Genomic DNA, 27,280 nt, shown 5'->3' with positions numbered 1-27,280 from the left:
ACCTAGACCATTGCGTTTATCTTATTAGTCATACACAATAACATTTGGTGGGCGGTGCCGCAAATTTATACTAGTACGTGCTGCCACCTATTGCGCGAAAATATATTTGGCTTATGTGTGATGGTGTGAGAACTGTGTTATATTGTCGAAACGAAAATTAAAAAAACAAAACAAAAATAACAACTTGCGGACATTGTATTACGTGTCAAAAACGTTTGAAGATAAGAAATAAATACTAAATTTATTTTTTAAAGTTAACAAGAAATATTAAAATCAGTTGAATATGGATGTATCGCGAGACAGGTTTTCAGCGATTTATTGTATTCAGTAATAAACTTTATAATGGTGATCACATGACGATTAAATGGTGTTATGACTAAATTTTGTAAAATTGATGTTCACTGTATGTTGGTTGGAGCAAGTAAAGGAAGGCGTTATTGCTGAGACTGGAATTTAATCGTGTTCAACCTGATTAGGAGGTTCATACATTCTGTTTTGATTAGGCCGGAAATTCGTTCTGTTTTGTTTTTAATTCATTTCCTAGTAAAAGTGATTTTAACTAAGTGAATGTGTGAAGCTTAATTCTGTCTTATTTATGTATTGAAAATATGATATTGGCGAAGACCATAAATGATTTTGTGGTTACTGTATCGGGTTGCGAATTGAAGGGTCAAGAGTTCGAGACGTGATGCCTTTGAACGCGCTCCATATTTACAGCTGTGGGAGCGTTATAAAAATGACCGAAAATCCCGTTATCCGGTTCAAAGAGCCGAATGAATAAATCTCTTGTGGTAAAACCTGCTCTCTGTCTGCCTGTCTGTTTTCTGGGGCGGCTCTACCTAAACCCTGTGGGCATCTAAACTAATCGTTTATCTCACGTGCGCTTAAGTTTCTGTTCAAGTTGAAAATTCCTTTTCGTTCTACTGTTAAAGGAATGAAGTCATGCAAATGTAGCTTTCAGTTTTATTTAATTTTTAATTTTTTTATGTAACATACATAGATAGATTTATCAGGTTTTCTTTCGGGTGAAACCTTATTTCTTATGATGAACCGGACGGGTTCCCATACATGTTGCTATACATTTTTACTAGATTCTATTGATAAGTGGGAGAGCTTCCAGGCAGAAGTAGTCGATCATCAAAGACAGGCAACCATGTCTGAACAGGAGAAAGAAGTGTGTAAGGATATACACAATCTCTGGCTGGAGATGACTGACCAAAAATTAAAGTTTAGTGAGAAGGTCGGACCTTTCTCTTCCCTTGAGGAGCTTGACCACCAGATAGAGATAAATGAGGTAATTAAATACTTCCTATATCTAATATATCGTATCAATGTTTTTAAGCAGAACAAAGTGGCCATAAGAAAACTTTTTTTTGTAGGTTCTGTCAGTGATTTTGACAATAATTTGTTCTACTTGTTTCGCGTGCAGAAAATGTACGAAAAGGTAGTGTAGGTTCTGAGAAATAACCAGATATTAGTGATAATGTGAAACTTGAGAGAAACTGAACATGTGATATGTACTCAGCAATAAAGGTTACGCGTATAAACCGGTTGTATGAAGTGTGTACTGAGGTGAGTTTTCTTGCACAGTACTCTGTGTTGAAAGCAGTTGATGTATTTGGCTTAGGTAGACTTGACATGATTAAATAAAAATAATGATTTCGAGTTAAAACGAACGAGTGGAATGGAGAAGACTTTAACTCGGGTACATGTGTTTTAAAAATTATTTGAAATTGTTTATTTTGTGTATGTGTTATCAGCACCGTTCCCACTGCAGGGATCGAACCTCAACTTTTGTTCTAATATTTCAAGCTTACAGTTTAGTCGTAGCGATGTATGAAATAAACTAGTAAATATACATGTAAAGCATAAGAATTAGTCAGAGAAGGTGTTTTAAAACCACGTGTACTAACTATCACGTCAATACGTACCGATTAGTGTCCTTAATATTACAGAGGTGGCCCAGACGATTTACCCACATTTCAAATCGCTCTTATAATTATAGTAAATGAACCTACAATCCAGCAAAACATTTTAATTAATATTTCATACGCTAAATTAACTGTACATACACTGCTGCATCGTATGAGATACTCGAACTTGGTTTAACCAACATTAAAACAATCATGACATCTACGAAGAAGTACCTGGCATGCTGTTACGCAGTCTTCAATTCTGATTCGATGGAAATATTTTGTGATCATTTGCTTTAATCAGTCAGAGGTTTTGGGTTTGTTTTTAGACATTCTCCAACATCTGAAATAAAACTAAAACCTTTAGAATCGATACACAGAAGCTGCTGCGGAATTTTTGCAATTATTAAGTAATTTTAATTTGATAATACATATTTATTATCAATTTAGTATATTTCTAAAATTTCAAATCTGATTTAATTTCTCTTTGATACACTGTATAACAATTTCATCGTGTCTTAATTAAGGGATGCCACTAGGCCTGCCATACGAACTTATTTATATGTACCACAAAAGGTTTGGGAAACATTAACTTAAAAGGATTGGTACATTTTAGTCACCATGGATATATATATGGCTTGTTGTTGAGGAGATCTTACGTGTCTTACATTAACAGAATACTCATGTTATTTCTTTAGTCTTGTAGGATTGAATTTGATAAAGAATGTGGAGAAATACGCTTCAACTTGTAGCAGTTTGTAACAACGGACAGTGTAGTATTTGTACATAAAATATGTTAAAGTAAAATTGCGATGTACGAAATGATGTCAAATCTTTTTCTTATTTTGTGCTGTCGTTCAAGATATTCGAAAGTTCGAATATTAACACAGTATATTGTCAGATCACTTAAGAAATAATACATGAATAACAGATCAGAACATTATTACACAATATTTATAAGAGTCTCCAAGAAATTAAATTTAAAACCGTAATTTTTATTTAGTTTAATTTTTTATCACAAAGTTGTTTATAGGCACATGCAGTTAGATGGCGTTGTGATGCTGGTAGTTCCAATTCAGGGTATAAATTTTGTCCTTTTGATATATTACATTTCATTGATTTAAAATGTATAGCTTATTATTTTTATTTAGGACTCACCTAAATATCCAAAATTGGCCAATCCTTTTTATATATTATTGGGATTACAGCCGAAATTGTCGTTGACGGTTAAGGTAACGAACTGACAGGACAGTTCACTGTACTATTTATAAGCTGGAAAGTAACGAAATTGTGTTTGATTACCTCTAGTTTGATTTTTTTTTTTTTTAGGAAAGTAGTGTCGTTACAAGAACCAGGAGTTGAATCCTGAAATGGAGTTACGAAGCTCTAAACGTTGACATTTTTAACACTTAGTAATATTGATTTATATTTCTTTATGTAACTTTACCCATAATCACTATTCACTTTTCTGGCTAACTCTCTATCAGTTAAAAGGATAAACTGGGTTTTCGCATTGACGCTACTGTTTCACTTAATCTGTCTGAACTTTGCAACCTTACTTAAATATTTGTTTAAGTCCCCGGGACAGATGGTCATCACACGCTCGTGCGGTCACTTAGCATAGTTGGTATTCTGGTCAAACCTGTCAGATAATTGGCTTCAGTTCCTGTGAGATAAGCGGGTAGGCGTCTTCCCCGAGGGCTAACTCGCCCTGGCTTGTCGGAAATTGATTTCTTTGCAGCTGCGACACCAAACTTGTCGGAGTTCAGTCTCCTGCAGCTTGCCAAGCCACCTTAACTACTCCATGAATTTTTCATCACAGCCACACGAACGTCCAGAACGGATGTCACATCCTTTGTAATGTGTTGTTTGCCCGTCAATTTCACGGAAACTTCGTATATTGCGTTATACACAGAGCGATATATCCAATATACATTTTTATATAAAAATCAAGAAGTGTTCCCAGCCTATTGTCCAACGGCATTCAATACGACTCACTGTACTAGTGAAACGGAAAAGCCACATACTGAAGAAAGTTTTTACTTAGAAAAACATTAAAATTACACAAAACATATGGGATTTGAATTATTCTAGAATTGTAGTCCACGAACTTTGTTACATCATGCGTCACACAATCTGTAATTAAACATATTATTTGATAACCATAAGGTAACAGTTGTAAAATTAAACGTCTAAGAAGGAATTATGATCTTTGTTAGATTGCGGATTCTGACGTATCAAAGTTAAAACCTGCGAGTGGATTTCATGATAGTTGTTAACTGGGATCTAAACCCGTTGTCGAATCATACGATCGTTGGTTGTGGACCTCTAGTGTAACAGAACCAAAAAAAAAAAAAATTATATGACACCAAGTGCAACGATGTTTAGCATATTTTGATAACGTATGTAATTCTGGGAACTTATAAGTGAAAGTAAATACCTATTATAGTCAGTACCGACGAGGCTCTTAGTCTAATACAATTATTATCAAGCCGGTTGGGATGCAGTAAATACTGTGGTGCGTGCCATGAGAAATCTGGGCGCAAGTTTTATAAAAAATGTAAGTTGTTCTGTAAATATTTTGCTTCATGACTAAAAGTAACGAATTACAATATCATTGTGCCTGTATATATACATGTGGCTAGAATAACACGTTACTGGTGGTTGCACACAGTTTTATTAGAAAGCAACTCGCAACTTAACGACAACTGACCAACTGCCCTATTTCATGCAAGTCTTTGTTATTATTGATTTTTATACCACGTTTAGACGTGCCAGTTGAAGATCGATAGATTTTCTATAGTAAGAATAGGAAATTAAGTATTTTTATCACTATACATGACCTCCACTGTGAGGGTAAGTAACTAAGGTATCTTCCATGTAATCTTGATGAAAAGTAACTCCTCCCCTTCTCTAGGTAGGATAGCGCTTTACGTATTAATCATTAAGTATAATTTATACTAGGAGGTTCAATAATTTATAGTTAATCTAGATGAAAAGAAACTCCTGCTGTTTTTGTTGATAGAATTGGTGGATGAATACGAGTAATCGTTGAATGTCGTCTGGTTACAAATCTCCTTTAGTTGCCGGAGTTGTCAATCACTGTGTATGTATAATTTTGATTAAATGACCCCCCCCTCCTTCCATCTATGCTGAAACTTCGTTAAGCCTCTGTGGGTTAATGTTTATTTCTGAATTTCACGCAAAGCTACTCGAGGGCTATCTGCGCTAGCCGTCCGTAATTTTCTAGTGTAAGACTACAGGGAAGGCAGCTAGTCATCACCACCCACCGCCAACTCTTGGGCTACTCTTTTACGAACGAATAGTGGGATTGACTGTACCACTGTAACGCCCCCACGGCTGAAAGGGCGAGCATGTTTGGTGTGACGAGGATTCGAACCCGCGACCCTCAGATTATGAGTCGAACGCCTTGATCTACCTGGCCATGCAAGTATGGGTTAATGACAACGTACCGTTTGAATCTAATAACACTCCTGATATTATGATGAAACTTAGCTGCTATATTTTAATGGTTGTATATAAATTTGATGTGATAAACCTTCTATTTTTTTTAAAATTCCATCTTTATGTTTTAATGGTTATATACATATGTTGGCCTGATACAGCCTTTTTTTGCTTGTTATGAAACTCGGTCGTAATAGATTTATGGTTGTAAACAATTTTGATGTTTGTGAATCCTCTACATTTGCGCCGAAATTCAGTCACAATGGTTTAGTGGTTGTATATAGCTTAATGTAAATAATCCCCCATACTTCTGTTGAAACATAGTCGCTATGGGTTACAGCGATATCTTATTTTGATGTAATAAAATCCCTCGTTTTGCAGCGTTTTTCATTCTCTATGTATTAACGGTTGTGTATGGTCTTAATATGATAAATATTTCAACCCTTCGCAGGAACATTCAGTAATTATAGGTTTTATTCACTTTGTATAACCTTGATAACTTTGTTGTGATTATGGGTTATAATTTTATATAGTACTTTATATAACCTTGATAGTACATTAAGATGATCCTTAAGAGCCAGTGGTACATTTAATACAGTTTGTAATTAACCCTCCCCTCCGTTTCCGAAGTAGAATGAAGAAATAATGAATAAAAAGGCTATGTTAAAATTTAGTGGTTCAAACACCGCTGATTGTTGCTTTTGACGTCATCACCATCTTACCTGGGATTGGTTGTCATAGCTTTTGATGCCATCACCATCTTTTCTGGGATTGGTTGTGGTATTTATTGCTTAAATGCACAACTAAATAGCTTATTCTCTAAAATTCAGGCGTACAGTGCAACAATTAACAGAAGAGGCTAAGTGTATCGAATCGTGAATCATTTATATACAAAATATTCACTGTCTACTAGATATCGGATCTAAACTTGTATTATTTAACTTCTTATAGTTTCAAATTACTTCATTTGTTTGCGGTCAGATAAGTGTGGTATATGTTGTATTTTTTTATAAATCCTTCCCACATGTTTATTAATTATAATAATAAAGTTATATGTTTAGACTTTAGAGTGTTCAGTGCAATAGCAAATGTAGCAGACATAGAATTTGGTATCAGTTACGTGAGTTATTAAAACGTTCTCGTACTAACCTGCGAAAACCAATTTAGAACTACTTTTACAAAGCATAAAGTATTATGTTGCAAAGAGTATGGAGTGAAATGTAATGCTATACTTTTGTTTCAGTTTAATATGTAACGTTAATGGTTGTATTTTCTGATAGATGGCGCGGGCAGCACTACAGGAAACTAGGATGTCTCTTGTTGAACTCAACGTGACCGCTCATCGTATCATGACGATTTCAGGCTCGTCGTCTTCACTTTCGAAAAATAAAATAACAGAGTTGTATCAACTGTGGGATGAGCTTTATAACCAGTAAGTAAACGGATAAGAAACTTTGAAACATCAATATTTCTAGACACTCCTTTTGTGTGAAATATAAGGTTTAAGGATTTCAAAGTTTTAGAATAATGAAAAAGTCGACCAAGAGAGACATAGAAAAACTCCTATAATATTTAATAGCCTCTTGTACTTGTTTCATCACACAATCAATTTATTTACAGCACTTTTTAAGTACTACTAAGTATTGCTGCTGGAAAGATCCACTCTCTTGTGTGTGTTTGTATTGTGTCGTAGTGGCCCAAGATCAACCGCCACGTTCATCGTGAAATCATTACTTAAATTATACTTGTATAGTACGATACTGAATCGACAGATGAAGCTAATAACCCTTCTTCTGCGGTAAAGTGTTAAAGGTGAACAGTCGCACCATGTCTGTTTAGTTGAGTGGTCGTCCTCTGTCACGTGACATTTTTGTGTAGAAGGGGGTGAGAAACTCACTCATTTCAAGGTTAAGGCACGTAAAAAAATTTCGCCCAATAAGGAAGAATAATGTTACTTCGTATAGTTTACATATAATACAAATTAACAATATATTATAAAACTAACAAATTAAATATATATATACATATATAACTCGATTCCAAGAAAATTAAAAAAAAACAGTCAGTTTCTATATAGAATTCCACGGTTGTTAGTCAATAAAAAAACAACCAATATAGTATCGGTATAGAAACAGACACCAAGTTATTCCATGTCATAGTCTGATGAAACACAACATGTGCCTTGGTATATTGAACAAATCTTCAGTGTCTTAGAAAATTGTGGCCCTTGAAAAAGAAGTGGCGGGGGTGGATGAGAGATTATTGTGCATCCCCCCCCCTGGAATAGCCGTGGGGTTGACACAGGTAAGAAACAGATGGAATGTGGTAGTAGTAGTATGACGTAAGTGCACGTAAAAACCCGCGGCGAAATGAACATTTAAATCCATCTAGGTCGTCTCTCATAACCAATTTTTTTTTGTCACAAGAGGATTCCACGTTCTTGCACATTTACGACGTGATTGTCGTCCTGTTCTGGAGCTATTCAAAAACAAACGGCTATTGTTGCTATTCCAGTCCATAAATTATTTCCCCTCATTAAATTCCCGACAGTGTTTGCTTCGGGTATTTGATTGTATCCTTAGATTGTACCGCGAGTGTCCATAATAAACTTTTTTTGTTTTGTTTTGTTTGCGTGTACGACATGTACATTGTTTTTCATGTGTATTTAGCATCGTGTCAAGGTTTTTTCTTGACCTGTATGCATATAATGTACGTTTTTAATATAATCTAAAATATTAGGTACGATCCGTGTGATAAATCCCACGAAGTCAGACTTAGATTGAGAAACCGAATCATCCACAAGGATGTTATTATTACTTACAATAAATATCTCTTTATACGTACGTTACTATACTCTTAAGGGAGTTCGAACTCGTGGTTTAAATAACTACATTACCCATGATACTTAACATCGGTGGATGATGACGTTCAAATTACCCAGGACACTTGAGATGGTAATATATGTGAAATTACAGACTGCTATCACTCCACTCGTGATATAAAATGAATTAGTTTGAAATATAGTCATCTGGCTCAGTAGTGTCTCTTAATACATTTTCATGAAAGTAAAAAAAAAATGATTTTTTCAGATCATTTTAAAGTATTGTGTAATTCAAGAGGCATTACATTTGACATAGGGATTTAGTGATATGTTTCATTCGCTGGGGAGCTTCAAATATGTTATAAACTGCCAGCAGGAAAGCCGCTTTATCACTTGAAAAAAAGGTTCCGTTGGTGGGACAATTCGGGCACGTAACACCTAATAGAAATATAACTTGCCTATAGCTGATCTCCCGTGACAGATACGTGCATAACAACATGAAAGGGACTGTTTGTTGCCAACGTCAAATAAACCCAGGTGGTGACCGACAAACATCCCCCACCAGGGAAACGACCAGACCTTAACGACATGGATGTCAACAGTGCATACTGATTGCTTCATTTTCAGTCACAATTAACCCATAGGAGCAGGGCTATGGAGAAGAAACCGAGCAAGAGGGGCGAAATGAAACCGTATGTGATACAAAAAATACACGTATATAGTGTTGTTTATTCATTAGTATCAGTGTAGGCAACATTTACAAGGTATTTACTGTACTACACACTTCAACAAACAAATGGCTGTTTATTGCAAAGACGATATATGTGGGTATCAAAAACTAGTTGGAAAAAGTACAGGACCTCCTTTTCACCTTCTCAATTCATTTTCAGGTTGACAAAAAAAACAACACAAAAACCTGAAGGTAACCTGAGGAGGTCGAAACGATTTGTACTTTATTTCAATGGAAGTTTTTAATACCCATATCAGCCGTCCTTGCAATACATTTGTACTTCAATGGGTTTCTCGTCATCATGACACAAATGGGTACCATATTCTGATGATAATGCATGCACACCCGTTTTGTCTATCAGGTCATCCCATAAGTACTGTCTGAAAATTTAATACAGAAAGTGCATCATCATTTCTGTCGTTGTAGAAGGCTTTAATGACTAAAATATGTAGTGGGACATGTATAAAAATGTTCAGACAAATAAAAGAAACTAATCCAACTGTAATCAAATAAACCCTTATGAAGATGGATGTGTCTGAGGAGCACATTAAACATATAATGTTTTATGAGTTTAAAAAAGGCAATAGTGCAGCAGAAACTACACAAAACATTCAAGGTGTTTAAGATGCGAAGTCTCTCAATGAGAGAAAATGTCGAAGGTGGTGTCAGAAGTTCAGATCAGTGACTACAGCTTAAGTGATGCGCCATGTTCAGGTCGTCCTATTGAGTTTAACTATGACTTACTGTTGGCTGCACTTGATGTGCTGTAACAGTTGAAGAACTAGCACAGAAGCTTAATTCAACCTATTCAACAGTTCACCGTCATTTGCAACAGCTTGGAAAGGTATCTAAACTTAGAAAATGGGTCCCTTATGATTTGACAGAAGTCATCTTTAGAGCAAGAGTGGACATTTGCACTTCTCTACACTCTCGTGAATGTAGCTCACCTTTTTTTGGACAGATTAGTGACGGAGAGGAAAAATGGATATTTTATAAAAATGTTAATTGTCACAGACAACGGTTCAGTGCAGGTAAACTGGCTAAAGCATAGTCCAAAATGGACCTCTCCACCCTAGGAAAGATTTGTTAAGCGTTTTGGTGTGATATTGTTGGTTTGATCCACTTTGAGTTGCTGCTACTGAATGTAACCATTACGTCAGACTTTTATTGTCAACAGTTAGAGCACTTGAATGCTGCATTGAAAGAAAAGAGTCCTTCTTTGATCAGTCGTAAAAGTGTTGTGTTACACCAGAATCATACGCGGTCCCATACAGCAAGGATCACATCTGCAAAGACTGAAGAGCTAGACTTGGAAAAAACTTCCACATCCTCCTTATTCTCCAGCCTTGCCCCATCTGATTATCATCTATTCAGGAGTTTCCAGAACTACCTTGATGGAAATAATTTGGAACACAAGTAGATGTCGAAATTACCCTCTCCACATTCTTTTCTTCCAAACCCAAGAATTTTATAAAAGTGGCATTCAGAAGCTAGTGAATTGTTGATAATAATGTAATGGAACTTATATTATTGATTAAATAACATTTAAAAGCGTTTGAAATCATTTTTCTTTTTCTGAACCTAAAATCGGACATTACTTAAGGGATGATCCGATATTTACTGCTGTGATCTATGAAATGTCGTCTCAGTTTACGAACCTGTATGGAAGACGAGGGATAACTTGACTCAACTACCACACGAAATTATAACACCAACAACCACGGAAAAAACTACAACATAGATACAACCATAGGCACTCAGTAATCACAACGTAAAGACACAAGTTTGTAATCGCTGCAATCAAGAATATATTATAAAGTTTAGATCTACATTAGCGGAACAATACTAACATTGGACTGAAGAGTACGTGTGTACCATATACATTTAGCATTGTTCCGTTATCGTGGAAACCTAAACACCCGTCAAGAAAACGGTCGTTAACCTATGAGCCTCTATCATGCAGTGGGTTTGAATATCCGTTCCACAAAATGTGCACGCCTTTTCGGCAATGGGAGCGTTATAAGGTTACGGTCAATCCCGCTATGCGTTGGTAAAAGTGTAGTCCAACAGATGGCGGTGGGGGATGATAACTAACTGCCTTCTCTGTAGTTTGTCACTGATAAATTAGGGGCGACTAGCGCCGATAGACCTAGTGTAGTTTGCGCGAAATTCAAACCAAGCTAGACCATACTTTTACACAGCATAAAAAGAATACTGTGTGTCAACCTATTCCAACTACAGGGAAAGTTGACACGCTCTAGAGTGAGTGTCCTCTGATGAAAGTGATTAAAAACTTTATTTATATCTGTACGTTTATTGCATATTTAAGTAAGTGAAATAAAATAAATGTTTCTCGTCTTAATTTCTAGAAACACGGTTTGCAGTTCAATGCGTAGAAAGAATATGTAATAATTTAAGTTTCGTTAACGTTTCAACATTTAGACAGCAAGTTAAATTAATCGATTTATTTAAAGATTTTTGTAATATATCTATCTTTGTTTAAAGAATATAAAAATTTATATGCAAACTTCTCACTGAGGGGCTGGCTGACACGTGTCTTAATCCAACCCAAGTGAAAGGTGTCAACATGACCCAAATTGCCATTTTGCTAGAAATGTGCCATTCCAATCATACTTATCAGTTTTACGTACCATTATATAACCGAAAGAATGCACTTTATGTTAACTAAGCATTTAATTTAATAAAAGTTTTGCAATAAAAAATATTTACTTGCACATGTGGAAATATGAATTTTTACCTTTTTACATAACAGCGGCTTCCGATTATTTCGAAACTACAGCAAGTGACGTGTGCTTGAATGTATTTTTGGTCACGATATTTAATTTCCTAAATTGGAAACGCATGTATATGTATCCGACTATTGGGCTACTCTTTACAAATTAATAGTGGTATTGTTCATAATATTATAACACCGCAACGGACGAAAGGACGAATTTTTGGCTAAGAAGTCCGATTTCGTGACACGCAAGTTGCGAGCCAAGGGCCCTGACTCCTGGAACTTGCTCGATAAGTTTACGAACTTACAACTCTAAGATCTATGGTTTAGTTCCTCACGGTGGAACGGAGCGCGGACAGCTAATGTTTTCAGCTCAAATCCATACATTGAGCTAAAAACAAATTCGCTGATGAAACAAAGTGCATTTAGTAGTTGAGAATAAGTTTGAATAGTAGGTTTGTAAATACGATCTTTGCCAAAACGTGAAATAGAGCTGAGAAGAAATAAGGGAAAAAAACGTTAGAAATAGAAAAATCATGTAACCTGGAAGATAGAAATGTTTAGCAGAAATGAGAATCGTTATCCTAATTTCATTGAAATTAAATAACAATAATTTATTTCATGTTTCCTATGTATTTACTTCAGTTTTTTGCACTAGTTAGGGCATTCTACTCGTCTTACTCTGTGAAGTACGTAACTAGTGAGCCCACGTTATCATCATCTTACGCTGGTGTAGTTCACGACACCCTACAATCATCCAGCAGTCTTGCACTAAAATATTGTATTATACATTACAGTTATGAAAACACGTTGTCGCAGCTTAAGGCAGTCCGAGTTCAGTGGCAGACTTACAACGAAAAATTCAAGACTATTCAAGAAAAGGTTGAATCAATCGGGATGTCCTCTTCTACGGAACCAACTACTATAGAACAGGTGAGAAAAGAACTTCTGATATATTTGTGGGAGCCTTTATTACAGTCTCTCCTTTCTTTCTTGTTATAAAATGTTTTTTTTAACGAACTTTCTTTTTTTCGTGCAATCTGCAAGCTTCATGATGGATATAAACTGTTTGTTACTTTCACATTGCGTTTTAGGAGCTAATCAATTCCGGTCTGCCTTATCGCGTGACAATGACAACCAATCTTTTCTTTGGCCTCTCGTTTTTTTCCCTATAAAGTTAAGAACAGCTTTTAAACATACAAAGTTTAGATTTCAAACGTTCATTTAACCCCAAAATGCCGATGGCGACTTGAACTATCTCAGTTTTATAAACACGTTTTGTTTTCCAACTTTTTTTTTTTTTTTTACGCCACAGTGCGTGAGGACGACAACTTTTATAATTACAGGTTCTCTGTTAAACAAAACTACCGTCTGTATTTCAGATAATTTCACTGACTATTGTTAGGGCCCCTATGAATATTACGTAGCAAATTAGTGAATTTCACCCCGATTTTTTCAGTTCCTCTTATTGAATGTGTACAGAGTTAGCGGTGGGTGGTGATGACTATCTGCCTTCCCTCTAATCTTACACTGCTGAATTAGGGACGGCTAGCGCAGATAGCCCTCGCGTAGCTTTGAGTGAAATTCCAAAAAACAAAATACACAGAATCACCCAGCAACGTATTCAAGTACATATTGTCACGTTTGTAGAATTTGATCATGTATTAAGTTTTCGAAACAGAGCCCGTTGTTCAGTAGTTTTTTGAGTCGAATGGTTATAGTGTCCAATGTGCGTAGATCACATTCATTGCTGGCTCGTAAACTCAAATGATTAAACTAAAATTATAAACACTTCAAAATTAAGCACAAGATCGTTTCATCAATAAACTGCCCGAAAACATTTGGGGTTTTCTTTTTCACTCCAAGTATATGAAACCAGTATAAATATAAAATGTGTGGATAAATTTTTTCTTTATTTAGCTCAAAGTATTGTTTGAATAAATGATACCAGAGATAAAACCAAGACATAACATAGTCATATGCGTAAAGTTTAAGCTATACAATATCTTTCACGGGTCAAAACACGAGTTCACAACAAATGAAATATTGTAGGTAATGTTCATAACAACTGATATAAGGTTTGGTGTGAATTCCCACCCATTTGGTAACTTCAGAGCTTGTTCTTTACGAAGTGGTTGACGCCTTTACAGTTCTTCCGTAGACATCCGGCTACGATCTTAATTTGCATAATTCCTCTTTGCTAAAGTACTTTATAAAAGCGAAAGGTCAAAGGTCGAGTAGCAGTAACTGCTGACTTCTACTATGAAGAGACCCCTAGCGACAGAGCTAAGATAGGCGTTGCTGCCTGTGAAACTACAACCATTTAATTTATGTGATACTGATGTTAAACTTGCCTTTCATACTTTAAGAAATGTAAACCTGTAAGTGAAGCATCAGCTGCATGACCTATTGTAACTTTGAAAAACTCCTCCATGATCGTTGATGTGCGACTGTATACAATGAAAACCACTCCTGCCATAGGATTATTTATAATCAGAAAAAAAGGCCTAACGGATTAAACTGTTAATCAGACGTTTGAAGAACCAATAAAATATAGTGCTATTCGAATAAGCTGAACTCCAAATGCAGTTTGACTACAAAACACGTGTGCATGAAGAATTTATCTCTACCGATGTCTTTGTGTTCACGATATTTTTTGGCATGTCATCTTGAAGCTAGGAGGGTGTAACTGGGAAGCCAAGCTCTCTCTGTAACTTGGAGTTCAATTTCTTTGTTCTCGTTGTGACATGGAAAGGCTTAATGCTTTTACTTCGCAACCAGGTATCGATTTTTTTTTAAATATTTGTCCAATGTAAACAGTAAGTTAACCTGAAGTGTTATTTACATATTTTGTAAACAACTAACAAGTTATAGTGTGCTTCGCTGTCCCTGTAAATATATATTATGTGGTATCTGCTACGTTTGGAAACGATTAGTAACCATTCTCTCCAAAACATCTTCTACGACCTTTGCCAGGTGGTTAGGGTGCTCGATTCGTGATCTGAGAGCTATGGGTTCAAATCCTCCTCAAACTAAACATGCTTGTCCTATTAGCCGTGAAGACGTTAAATTGGTCAACCCAACTTTTTGTTGGTAAAAGAGTTGGAAGTGTGTGGTGATGAGTAGCTGTTACACTGCTAAATTAGGGATGGCTAGCGAAGATAGCCCTTTGGGCAAAATAAAAACAACAACAACAAATACATCTACGACCTTTGAAATTAGCTTGATGGTCTATCATTGTATTCTTCAACCCTTGGAACTGATAGCTTGATGTGATATTTACTGTAGTAATTCCTTAGTTCGCAGCTGCTGTAATCTATTAGTTAACGCTTACTGTTATCTTTGAAAACTTCATATTCTCTCTAACGACTTGTTTGCTGCAGCGTGTGGAAACTACCTTTATATTTATTCCTTGTAAAAAAAAAAAAAGCTAACTTGGTGACAGGGCATCTGGAGTTTGTGTGAAATACATTACGTGTAGTGTGTACCACATAGTTCCAGAAAATAACTTGTTATTAGTTCGACATACGTTTAAACGTGTTAACAACTGGCACACATATTCTAGTCTAAAATTGTTACCATTTTCTTTGTATTAGATTTATCGAACTTGTAGGATAAGTCCAAGGTCCACTGTTTCTATGATTGTGGTAAAACTTTTGAAATTAAAATTAAATGAAAAAAAGTTTTTAAGTCATTGTGTTTTCATATAGAAGTTTCAATGTCGGTAACTGATATTTAGTTTTGGAAACGACTTATTTTTGCAGAGTCCAGAAGAATATTTAGCTGAGTTGTATCGATTATCAACAGACTTGGAGCCTAAGCTTGATGATGGTCAAGCTTGGAGTGTCCTTTCTGATCAGTTGTCCTCTCTGAATGAACGTGTCTGCCAGCTTCGACGTCGGGGCCAACGTGTAGACACGCAACAATTGAAAGTGCGCGAAGAAGAAAACTCACGTGAAAATACATGTGAAGAAGTAAAGTAAGTTAGTTAATGTCATCAACCAATCATAAACCACCTAAGGAGTTTATCAAAATAGTTTTAGTTACGTTAAGATTAGTGATGTTTTGGCCAAAGACCTTTCTGGTTGAGGAATAGGAGAGAGGGGTGGATACAATAATTGAAAATGTGTTGAAACCGAAGAAACGGTTGACAACAGCAAAGAAAGTTTTTATTATTCTTGTTTTAAATAATGATGCACAGTGTCATGCTGCACACAGTGCTCAACAGAATGGTTTTAAACAATGATGCAACATGCCATTCTGTATACGGTGCTCAATAAAATGCCCCCGCTAGTACAGCGGTAAGTCTCCGGATTTACAACACTAAAATCAGGGGTTCGATTCCTCTCTGTGGGCTCAGCAGATAGCCCGATGTGGCTTTGCTATAAGAAAAAAAAAACACAAACACACACACACACACACACACACTCTCTCAACAAAATGGTTTTTACTAACGCTATAGTCAGTATTTAATATTTTAAGCGATGAATAAATGTCAATTATTAGATATTAGTTTGGTATTTAAACATATTAATTATGTATTTGGCCTTAAAACAAAGAAAAGTTAACATTTATTACAACCAAATATATTTTGCCATTTGTACAGTCGAAAGAGTTGAAATTTTAAGTCGGAATGTCCATACTATGTTTTCTAATTCATGGCAAAGAATACAGTGAAAAAGCTGAACACTGCTATTTATGTCACTTTTAGAGTACACACGCAAATTTGTTCACAACAGGATTTCATTTTTGTGAGTAGTTTTTGCTACATATGTGGTAATCAAACAATCACTTCTGCACAGGTAAAATAAGTGAAGAATGCGTGTATTTTGGTACAGACGCAAGAAAAGTGTTAGTACCCATACCAGCCGTTCTGCGTTACATTTTTATTTCAAGTGGGTTTCTCGTCATCAAGAAGTACAGACGAATTAGTTTCAGTTAAATTTTGTAATTTTTTATTATTGATTCAACAATAGTTTGCCGTCATTTTGGACAGGCTTTTATATTAATACGGTAATAATAAAATTGTATATCGATGTGTTAGGTTTTAAAAGTTTTTATTAAGCACGTACAGCGTGTGTACTTTTTATTCATTAAAGAAACAAACAAAATAAAAACGAACACAGAGTAGTCCCTCAGTGGGATAGCGGTAAATCTTTGGATTTACAGTGCTTAACTCTGGGATTCAATTCCCCTCGGTTGACACAGCAGATAACCCGATATGCCTTTGGTATAAGAAAGCACACAACCACCAGTGGCTAAGACTTGCAAAGAATTAAACTAAATATGACGAACAAAACATAACTCGGAACAAAGATCATATTATAAATACGCCTGAATTTCCTAGGTGCCTTTTCCAGTCGTATAAAAAAACAAACTAATACTGAATTTCAGGTGTTTCTTTATGTTGTTTATCACATAGTTTAACAACCAAAACGAACGTAGCAAATTTGTCAATGTTATAACGGTTTACACTTTTGTTACTGTTTTAACATAGTTTAACAACCAAAACGAACCAATTTGTCAATGTTATAATGGTTTACACTTTTGTTACTGTTTTAACATCATCTTACTTTAAGTGAAGTGGGTTTATATCTATGACACCAATTTAGGGTTCGACTGGCCAGGTGGATTAAGGCGTTCGACTCGTAATCTGAGGGTCTCGGGTTCGAATCCCTGTTACAGCAAACATGCTCGCCCTGTCAGCCGTTTGTGCGTTATAAAGTTACGGTCAATCCCACTATTCGTTGGTAAGAGAGTAGCCCAAGAGTTGGCCGTGGGTTGTGACGACTAAGCTGCCTTTCCTCTAGTCTAACACTGCTAAATTAGGGACGGCTAGCACCGATAGCCCTCGTGTAGGTTTGCGCGAAATTCAAAAAACAAACAAACAAACACCAACTTAATACCAGATTTTAAAGCCGTTGATATATTTATATTCAGTGACAACATTTTAACATTCTGTGTGAAGTCTGATTGATGAATAGCCACCGATCTTTTTCGACCTTACTTTAATGGTTTCAAACACAGTTTTCTAACCAAATTTGTTATAGGCCTATGACTTTTTTGGTTACTTAAAAAAAACAACAACAACTCAATACTGAAACTAATTGCACGTGTTACTTTTGAGATTATCCATATATTTGGTACGTGATTATCCCGCAATGTTTAAGTTTTTCACATAAAATGGAGTAATGGGTAAAAATTTAAACATTTTTATTGTGGTATAACATACGAACATCGCCAATAGAACAACATAAAAGCAAGTCGTTATACAAGTTAAATGTAACTGTTCGCTTTACATCTGCTGTTATCGAATTATACATATAGATATACCGATTACAGACACTATTGTTCAAACATCGCTGATCTATTTGCATACATCTACATGTCTTGTATACACCAACAATCACTTGTCTATACATATGTACAATTATCTTTTCTATATGTATCTACAGTTACATATCTTAACATACAGTTACCTGTCAGCCTGGTATGGCTTGATGGCTAGAACACTCGGCCAACGATCTTAGAGTTCAGAGTTCGAAAACTATTACTTTTAAGTTAGGGGCGGCCAGTGTTGCCAGCCTTCGAGTAGCTTTGCGCGAAATTCAAGGAATAATTAAATGTTGCTTGTCTTTCTATATTTAACCGTCTTTACATACAAGTTTACCTGTGGAATATTTTATTTACCCACAAACATTGGCTAACTACAGTAACTAACCTTTTCGAATGTTTTATAAAAGTCAAGAGCTGTTGCGAAACCACGTGTTACTTTTAAAATGTTGGAGATAAATGTCAGTTTCAATGTATATAGGATTGCTAAAAGTGTTGTAGCATATGACGAAAGTATTCTTGTGGTTTGTCGAACACAGAACATTAGTTGTCATAGGATTTTATTTCTAGGACACTCAGGTCCCACAGAGAGAGGGTTAAAATGTAATGGACAAAACCTAAGAACCGCAGTGTCCAACTACCGATTGCTTTGTTAAAAGCTCATTTCGATTCCAAAGTCAAACTAGTTATAATTGTTAACTAGTTCTCTCTTCATGATGTCGCTATACAACATTTAAGAACCTGGGAGTTTTATCTACTTTGTGAGAAACCTTCCTTCATGTGATTGAAAACTCGTTTAGACTTTAAAGACTAAACTCTATAGACTTCAACACTTTCTGTTTTTGCGACGCTATTTCCAGTGTCAAGTTAACGAGCAGCATTTTTCAGCTTTAACGAAAACAGCCAGCACTTACAGCTGTTAGGTAGAACAGTCTTGATATCTGAGACATGTCAGTTAGGTGGAAGAGAGTTTGTTTTTTTATTTACACAACCGTTCTTTGTATCCAGATTAGTATCCACAGGTGCATAGAAATTACCTGCTTAGTTTTATCTTGGTCACCACACCCAAAATTCCCTTCCCCCACCTTTCCCTATTCAGCACTTTATTACTGTTGCTTGTGGGTTAATGAAAGTACGACTCGTATAAATTGTCTCTGTGAAAATGTGACGTCTTCGTAAAAATTCTCTCTCTCTGAAAATGGAAAGAATGAAATAAAAGTTTTAACCATGTATATGTTATATATACAACACAACAGAGGTATTAAGGTGATTTTATCACTTTCGTAGCGAAGACAAGCAATTTTTTTTGTTTCTTTTAAGACATTGAAATACCGAAGTATTCAAGGCCAATTTTTTTTTATGTATGATAATAGCAACAACCATGATTTTAGGTCGTAGTAGTTGCGTGTTACGTTTTAAAATGTGCAAACCATTATTCTTTGTACTCTTTTCATTACTGTTAATTCGTTTCTGCGCACATTAATCTGAATATAATGAATGAATATAATCTCAGATGAAAACTTTCTTTTTACGCTTAATGAGATTGTGTTAAAACTTTGAAAACAAAAAGGAAATTCGTTTAAAATTCCATAAGATGGCGCTTCGCAGAGTTTAAGAGCGCTTTTACATTTATTTGTTAAGTTTGTAGAGCTTGCGCAATAACTAACATTTTGTTGTTAAGGTTTTGATAAAATAACGCTTGTTTTAGAGAAATACGGATGACTTAAAGAAAAGAAAAGAAAAATGGATATTACTAAATTTTTAAAATAACGTCTTTTCGATTATATGTATTTATTACGTATAAAAATTAAGAATGTATGGCTTTCGTTAAAAACAATAACGTTACTCTGAATACTGTGTGCATGTGCTTTTAAACGGAAAACAAACAGCACGATTTTCTCGTTATTTACTTAATACAACTTATTTGTCTTTACTCAGCGTTAATCCTGACGTGTTGTTGATGTACGGTCAGTACTTATTGTTGTCAAAGTGTTAATGCTGCTGTGTTTTACGTGTAATGCTTACGAATTATTACTTATGTATTTATTGTGTGTTATATTGACATATTGTGTGTCATTTTTTTCAAGAAGGCCAATCTGTTTTTTACTGTTTACACTAGAGTTAGTCGTGGAAGTTTTATAATACATTTTCAATCACTGTACAGAGGTTTCTGTATATTTGAATTAAATGTGTACTTTCCATTTATATTAGTCTAATCTCAAACTTCTAAACATTATTATTGTTTCATATATTTGTAGTGTTAGGTTCGATGTTGTATAATCGGCTCTCAACACTAAGCTGCCACTTTAGCACTGCACAACAAATTACGAACGAATAGTAAAGCTGACATCCAAGTTGTTAATCCTCATTTTCTCTGTGAATACGAAATATGCGGAAAAAAATGAATGACTTTTTTCAAGCTGACATAAAACCTGTTATACAACACAAACATGCGCATACCGTTTAGCTTGAAACTACCCTTTCCAGTTTTGAAATAATTAAAACTATGCCACAGAGCAATATTTGCACATTTAAAACTAAAATGAACGATACAAATCCATCCATTATTCAAATCATACATTTTTGATTTAATAGTTTACTTGGTAATTTAACAGTATAAGTGATTAGTATCTGTTATGCTTCACAAAAAAACAACAAAAAACTGTAAATGTATACGATTATTGGAACGTTTTTTATTACAATCGTAGCTGGGCAAATGTAAAGTGATACTGCTTGAAACAGTAGTTAACTTGTCACAGTAGGGGGTCTGTATTCCAAAATGAACTGTTTAGTTGTCTTCATTGGCTGAAGAAGAGATCTGTGAAATTTATTATTCGAATTTTTTTTACAGCTGCGCCAGTGCAGAGGTTTAATAGGATTCTAGATGTGCAGTGTTGATAAACAGAACGTAAAAACAGGCACTACCAAGCTTTTAAGCTCATTTATTGTAATATATTGGTCCTAAGTAAGATAGTCCTTATACCAGCTTAATATAAAAAACCGGAAGAGCGCTCTCACAACGTTTGTTTTATTTAAATGAATATAATATCAGTTTTGGAGTTCGGCATATTAATTAAGATTCAATCACTTCATGAAAACGTACATGGAGATGAATACAAATTACACTCTCATCGTAAAATCTGCAGCACGGAAAACGAAAAGCAGGTTAGGAGAACATCCTTCATATTTCCACATTTTTGTCGGTTTATCAGTTGTAGAAACGTTAAGAAAAATGTACCGAATAAGAAATCCCTTCAAAAACAACGAAGTAATTGCGTGGGCTGTGAAGGGAAACGCAAGTATAAAGTTCAAAGCAAGTTTAAATTACACCTGGGGTCAACACGAACTCTGACATCGTGTCTTATAAAAGATTTTCTAAACAATGTATTCACCAAGTTGCTTGTAGGTTTTGTAAGACCTGCATACACAGAATCATATAAAAACATTGTCTCTGTTGCAGTTCGTTTCATTAATTACCTCTGTGTTCCCTTACGTGTCTTTTCGTATAAAATGATTTCGACCAGTGTTTCCGGTCAGTTCTTGATGTTGGGAGTTGTCGTAGGAAGTAAAACTAAAATTACGAGCACTTCACCAGTAGTGAATGACGTAGAATCCAAGTCGCTATAATTTGATGGTTAAATAGTACTGTGAGCGTACTTTTTAGCTGACTCACTTTCAGTCATTACTTATCTAAACAAATACCTGGCTATTAAGGTCTTGGACCTTCTGGTTCGCGATATTAATGTTACTTTTATATGGTTCAATTTCTTGTGAAGTTCTACCACTCGCTGGAAAGCAACGCGTGTTCTTCCCAGGGCAGTTTGCTGTCTTAATCAGAGACGCAGTCTTTATAATAAGGTGTTTTGAAAACCCTGAAGATAACCCTTTCAAGATTTATGGGTCCTTGGGGTCACACCTTATTCAACGAAAAGACCGTTATCAAGGTACTGTAATGAAGCTTAATCATAAAGTGTTTCAGCAGTAAATCAAGATTGACTGTATATTATAATTAAAGAGAAACCGCTTTACCAGACATGGAGGGGGGAGAGGAGGCTGGGAAATGCGTGTACGACTTGTATGGTGTGGATCTATCTTCAAGTTGACCCATTAGTGGTGCAACAAGTAATATTATATACTAATATTTTTCATTTTAATTTCGGAACGAGACGATGCTGGAATTATGTGCCGTATGGAACAGGGTTTATAATAAAGTGATCGAATACATAGGTGTATAGGACTGCGTGACCATGCCATTCTGACGGTATTTGTAAAACTATTTACGAGGCTTAGATCAGATTTCAACTTCCCTTCTTAGTATCGTGGTGGTAGGTTGCTTAGGGCCTGATGACGTAATCCTGACCAGTTGATTTCATTTCGTTGCATTTGCATCCATGTTTAGCCTTTTATATAAGCTGTATAACTTTCATTTAAAGTTATGCGTTGCATTATGTGTGTAATATGGTTTGTTTGTTTTTTGAATTTCGCACAAAGCTACTCGAGGGCTATCTGTGCTAGCCGTCCCTAATTTAGCAGTTTAAGACTAGAGGGAAGGCAGCTAGTCATCACCACCCACCGCCAACTCTTGGGCTACTCTTTTACCAATAAATAGTGGGATTGATCGTACCATTATAACGCCCCCTCGGCTGAAAGGGCGAGCATGTTTGGCGCGACCGCGATGCGAACCCGCGACCCTCAGATTACGAGTCGCACGCCTTAACACGCTTGGCCATGCCGGACCATGTAATATGGTTATATTTATTTTCATCCCTGCGGTACATTACCTACCATGTTAGAGAACCCAGAATTCGAGAATAATCGAATGTATTTAGAACTGCTGACCAGTGGGAGAGAAACCACTCAGCAATAACGTCTTTTATTTACGGGTAATCTTAAAGGAATAGCGAAATTATTTCATTCTTGGCGCGTGATAGAAACTGGGCAAGCTTAAATCGTAGAACTATCAGTATGCATTCTCGGCCTCCACATCTTTAAAAAATTCGTAATGTTAATTTTTACTGTAGTTTTTATCTTAAGGATCACAAAACTATTATTTTTTTCCGTTCCATGCGAGGGCCTGACGTGACATGGTGGTTAGGGGCGCTTGACTTGCAATTTTTAGGGTCGCGGGTTCGAATCTTCCTTACCGCTTTTTCAGCCCTAAAGGCGTTTTAATGTGGTAGTAAAAGAGTAGCTTTTGCTTAAATGCACGATATAATATTTCACTGCTTACCATAAAAAACTAAATGTAATTTAAGATTGTTTTAGAACATTTTTAATTGAACATACGCTAAGAACAGTAAACGTTTTCGCTAAGAAACAGTTCCTTATACTTACATCTAACCACTTACATAGTTACCAGTAAGATAAGTAATTTTTATGAAGCAAGAAGACAAAATTATTTTGATGCTACAAGTCTGCTTAGAACTGTTATTTTGTATCACCAGGTTGTCAGTTTCGAAGTTAAATCGAATAAACATCGTTACAATTCGGAACATCTCTCGAATTTTTTCGTCATACCGTGTATTATTCGATAAAACGAGTTGTCGGCGAGTGCTGTTAACTACCCTAACACCTTCCCTCTAGTCTGTTAGTTCAAAATTAGGAACGGCTAGTGCAAACAGGCCTGTAATGGTTTTGTTGAAAAACTTGAAACAGACTTGGATATTTGAATTTCCAGACTTAATGTAAAAAATCACATTAGCATTTCATGTTTGTTTTTGCACAAAAGAAAGTGATTTGTTTCTGCATGTTTCTGTTTTACTGGATGATAAAACTCAGTTGTTTAAACCTGCGACAACCTTAACATAGAAATATATTTTCAAGCCTGGAAACAATCTCAAAGTCTCGATCTCTGCCTGAAAGTACAGACTTTATCGGAGAATATTAGACTTTTAAATTGATCTGCCCAGGGCCAAACTTAGTTGCCCCTTTAATGTGCCCATTGTCGCATGTATTTTTATTGGGTATAAGCCTGGAGGGCTTACTGCAGTTTATTGCGGTGATTTTAATTCACATGGTTAGAAAAAAAGAAAACAAAACCTCTTAACATCCAGGAGTCTCTGTGTATTGTGTGTTGGTTTATCTTGTTCGTTAACTATTTTTTTATGAAGCTTAACTTCAATGTTTTTGCGAGCTGTATTTTTAGGTCTAAAGTTCGATGAATTTGTAAAAATTTAGAAATATGATTTTATGTTTTAAACTGGACAAACTTTTGAATCTAACTAATTAAAGTAAGAAACGTTTGAAGTGGGCTTGCCAAATTTGAGAAGTTAAGAAGTAATGTAATCATTCAGTTTGTGTTATAGAAGTGTATGGAATGAAACAACTTCATTCTTCCCATGTTATCTGTGTCCCCACAAGTGAATAATTCCTCTCAATTGACGAGTTTTTAACTCATTATTTAAACGTTAAAATATTTAGTGACGAAGTCTTTATACTTTCCCATTTAACATTTCTTAGCTCTTACTTTTCATTACTCTCTGTAGGTCTGAAACTTCTAGTACAACTCAAGAAACTACTTCCGACGTCGTGTCTACATCTGCAGCAGAAGTACCACTGGTGGAAGAGACGGTTTCGGAGGAGAAGAACCAGGACTGTTTTTGGAAAAGAGTTATCCGTTTTGCGATCCCCTTTCAGTTGGCCGTGGTCGCACTTTGTTGTGTAGCTTGTTTAATGGAACCCCATTGCTGTGATTACGTAAACAATTTGAACTTTTCCCTTGCACCCCAGCTACGATACATTGGTGGTCGGCCTCCCGTTTGAGAGTATCAGTCCTAGGTTTCTGTGGATGAAATAAACGGAGTTGATACCGAACGATTGCTAACTCTCTTATTAAGACAATTCTAGGAGAGAATGAGCTTTGAGGTGGAGATTATCCGAGAAATTTTCAAACACAGCTACTTTTGTGCTGGGATTGATAAAAATGACGTATTTATACGTTCATCCACTATGTATATAGTAGTTTGTTTTTCTCCTGAGGTCATGTTAATAAATTTCTTGGACTCTCATATGGAATAGGAAATTTTCTGTTATGGAAAAAATATAAATAATTACATTACGCAGTAAAGCTGGTCTGCCTTCCTGAAAATAATTCATCTGCTCACTGATAAGATTAAGTCGTCATCAATACTTCAATAGTTGTTAATCAAAATGATTGTCACTTTATAAAGCTACCAAAGAACAAGTTGAGAAACGAACACCTAGCAACTGTCATTAAAAAGCTCTGTAAGTGTACGTAAACTGTCAAATGTGTGGGTTAAAAACTACAAAGATACGTAAAAAACAAAGTGTCATTTGTGATTAATTATGCAAGTCTTGTTTGGTAAAATAAAGACCTCGTGGAAGCGTTCAGTTATGCGAGAGAAGCAGATTGTTGGGGCTAACATTCAAATACACATACAGAAATTAATTTCCTCTAGAATCATGATGTACAAAATGTTCTTAAATGGTTTTAAGCACAAATTCGTGTGAAATGGGTCTCGAGTATGTGACAACCGCATTGATTTGGTGGCTAATATAGTTTTAAACATTAACGGAAAATATTTCAGCTTTCGATGCTGTACTTAGAGGGGTATCCTTTAGGAAGTAGTGTATCCCCTGGATTTTGTTAATATAACATTTATATACACATACGCCTTTAGTTCATTACGTAGTGGTACAAATTAAGTACTGTACCCCATACCACGAAAACGTAATTCTGACTTAAGTTATAATCTCTTCGTATTATAAAGTTTATAATACCAGAGGCCTTTGAAAATAGGCAAAGCTGCATCACCTTGTAGATAATTAGTTTTTGATTGCTTAATTGTCTCAGAGATTTCCTGTATAGTTCTATGAGGATATAAAGTTGTTCCACTAGTCATTGCTAATGATGACTCCCCTTCAGGATTTCTTATAGTACTGTCATGTAATTGTGTAAAAAGAGTTGAAATAATCACCAGGCACGAAGGCAACCATGTGTGGTTCTCACGTATATTTTAAGTCTAAGACCGTATAGGCATAAAATAAACACTGTTGATGGATATGCACTTTAGAAACTAGCCATAAGATGCTTTATGGCGATCATTATATATCATTTCGAAATGTTCTGTTAATTACATGATATAAAGGTACATTGTCATATTATTGTTGTTTTTTTTTAATTAGGGATCGCTGGATGACCTTGTCCATTTAGAAGGTACAACTTTTAATGTAGGGGTTTCATTCATCGAAAACATTATGCTTCATTTTATTTTACCTTGAAGATGTTAACAATATATTGAAAATGCCCGTGCAGTAAACTTCTTTCTTCTGTTAACATAATGGTTGAAGCTTAAAAATGCAAGTTTGTGTGTTTTTTTTTCTATTCATTTCGGGTTTAAAGTTCATGTGATTTCAAAATACTAAAGTTTACTGTAAGAAACGTAGCCATCAAAGTGCTATTTATTTATTTTTAAGTCTAAAATGAAACCTAGAGCAGTGTGATGGAGTTTCTAAACTCAGGGCGCCTGTAATGTAGAAAGAAAAAAATCAATTCTCGTGTGATGGAAATGTACAAAGACAAACGAACAAAGCTGATATAATCGATTAAAATGCTGGGCCATCTTTTACCGATATCAAATTGGATGGAATCTTCTTCCCACGTTCATGACTCAAAACTGTATCTTTACTTTCCGAGTAAAAAGAAATACAGGGTTATTTACACATATATCTTGAAAAACATGGTTTGTTTGGAGGTATGTTTTTAGTAGCTTGTTTATTTCTCAAGAAGAAGGTGGGTGTTAATTAACCCATAACTCTTGGATGTCCGATGAAGGTGTCCTACATGTATATCTTTAGCAGTTATCACTTTCCATCTAATAGAAAGTGGGTGTTAATTAACCCCTAACCCTTTTGTATCTGAAGAATGGTTCCTACAAGTTAGTGTTAGCAGTTTTTACTTCTTCCTATCAATTAATTTCTGTAGTTAACAGAAGACTTGCACAGTATATCCCATACAGAACCCTCACTAAATAGTACATTTGTTTTTACTATATCCAATAACATTCCTTTATGAGCTTTCAATATGAAACCAGATTAAGGTCAAAGACCATTGAATCCCATTTCTGAAGTTGATAGAACAGTTATACAACTTTCCTTTTGTTAAGTTACTTAAATATTGATCCCACACAACGACAGTAATAGTAAGTCTTCGGATTTAAAACGCTAAAATCAGGGGTTTGATTCGCTTCAGTGGACACAGCAGATAACCTGATGTGGCTTTACTATAAGAAAACCACAAAAACGCAAATATTGGGTATAGT

General features: G+C 35.4%; 1 protein-coding gene across 3 annotated transcripts in view; it reads left to right on the top strand.

Moving 5' to 3' along the window:
• Window positions 1-25,006, top strand: part of LOC143226854 (uncharacterized) — a 140,988-nt gene extending 115,982 nt beyond the window's left edge. For all 3 annotated transcript variants that reach the window (XM_076458353.1, XM_076458354.1, XM_076458359.1), the window contains 5 exons: window positions 1,092-1,294; window positions 6,659-6,810; window positions 12,464-12,599; window positions 15,431-15,645; window positions 24,485-25,006. The gene's annotated coding sequence lies outside the window, so the exon portion shown is untranslated. The remainder of the gene's footprint in view (window positions 1-1,091; window positions 1,295-6,658; window positions 6,811-12,463; window positions 12,600-15,430; window positions 15,646-24,484) is intronic.
• Window positions 25,007-27,280: the final 2,274 nt, after the last annotated feature.

This window comes from Tachypleus tridentatus, chromosome 1 (genome assembly GCF_004210375.1).
Source record: "Tachypleus tridentatus isolate NWPU-2018 chromosome 1, ASM421037v1, whole genome shotgun sequence".
NCBI classification, from domain to species: Eukaryota; Metazoa; Arthropoda; class Merostomata; order Xiphosura; family Limulidae; genus Tachypleus; species Tachypleus tridentatus.
The sequence above is the reverse complement of the archived record's forward strand: the minus strand, read 5'-3'. Positions and strand labels throughout refer to the sequence as shown.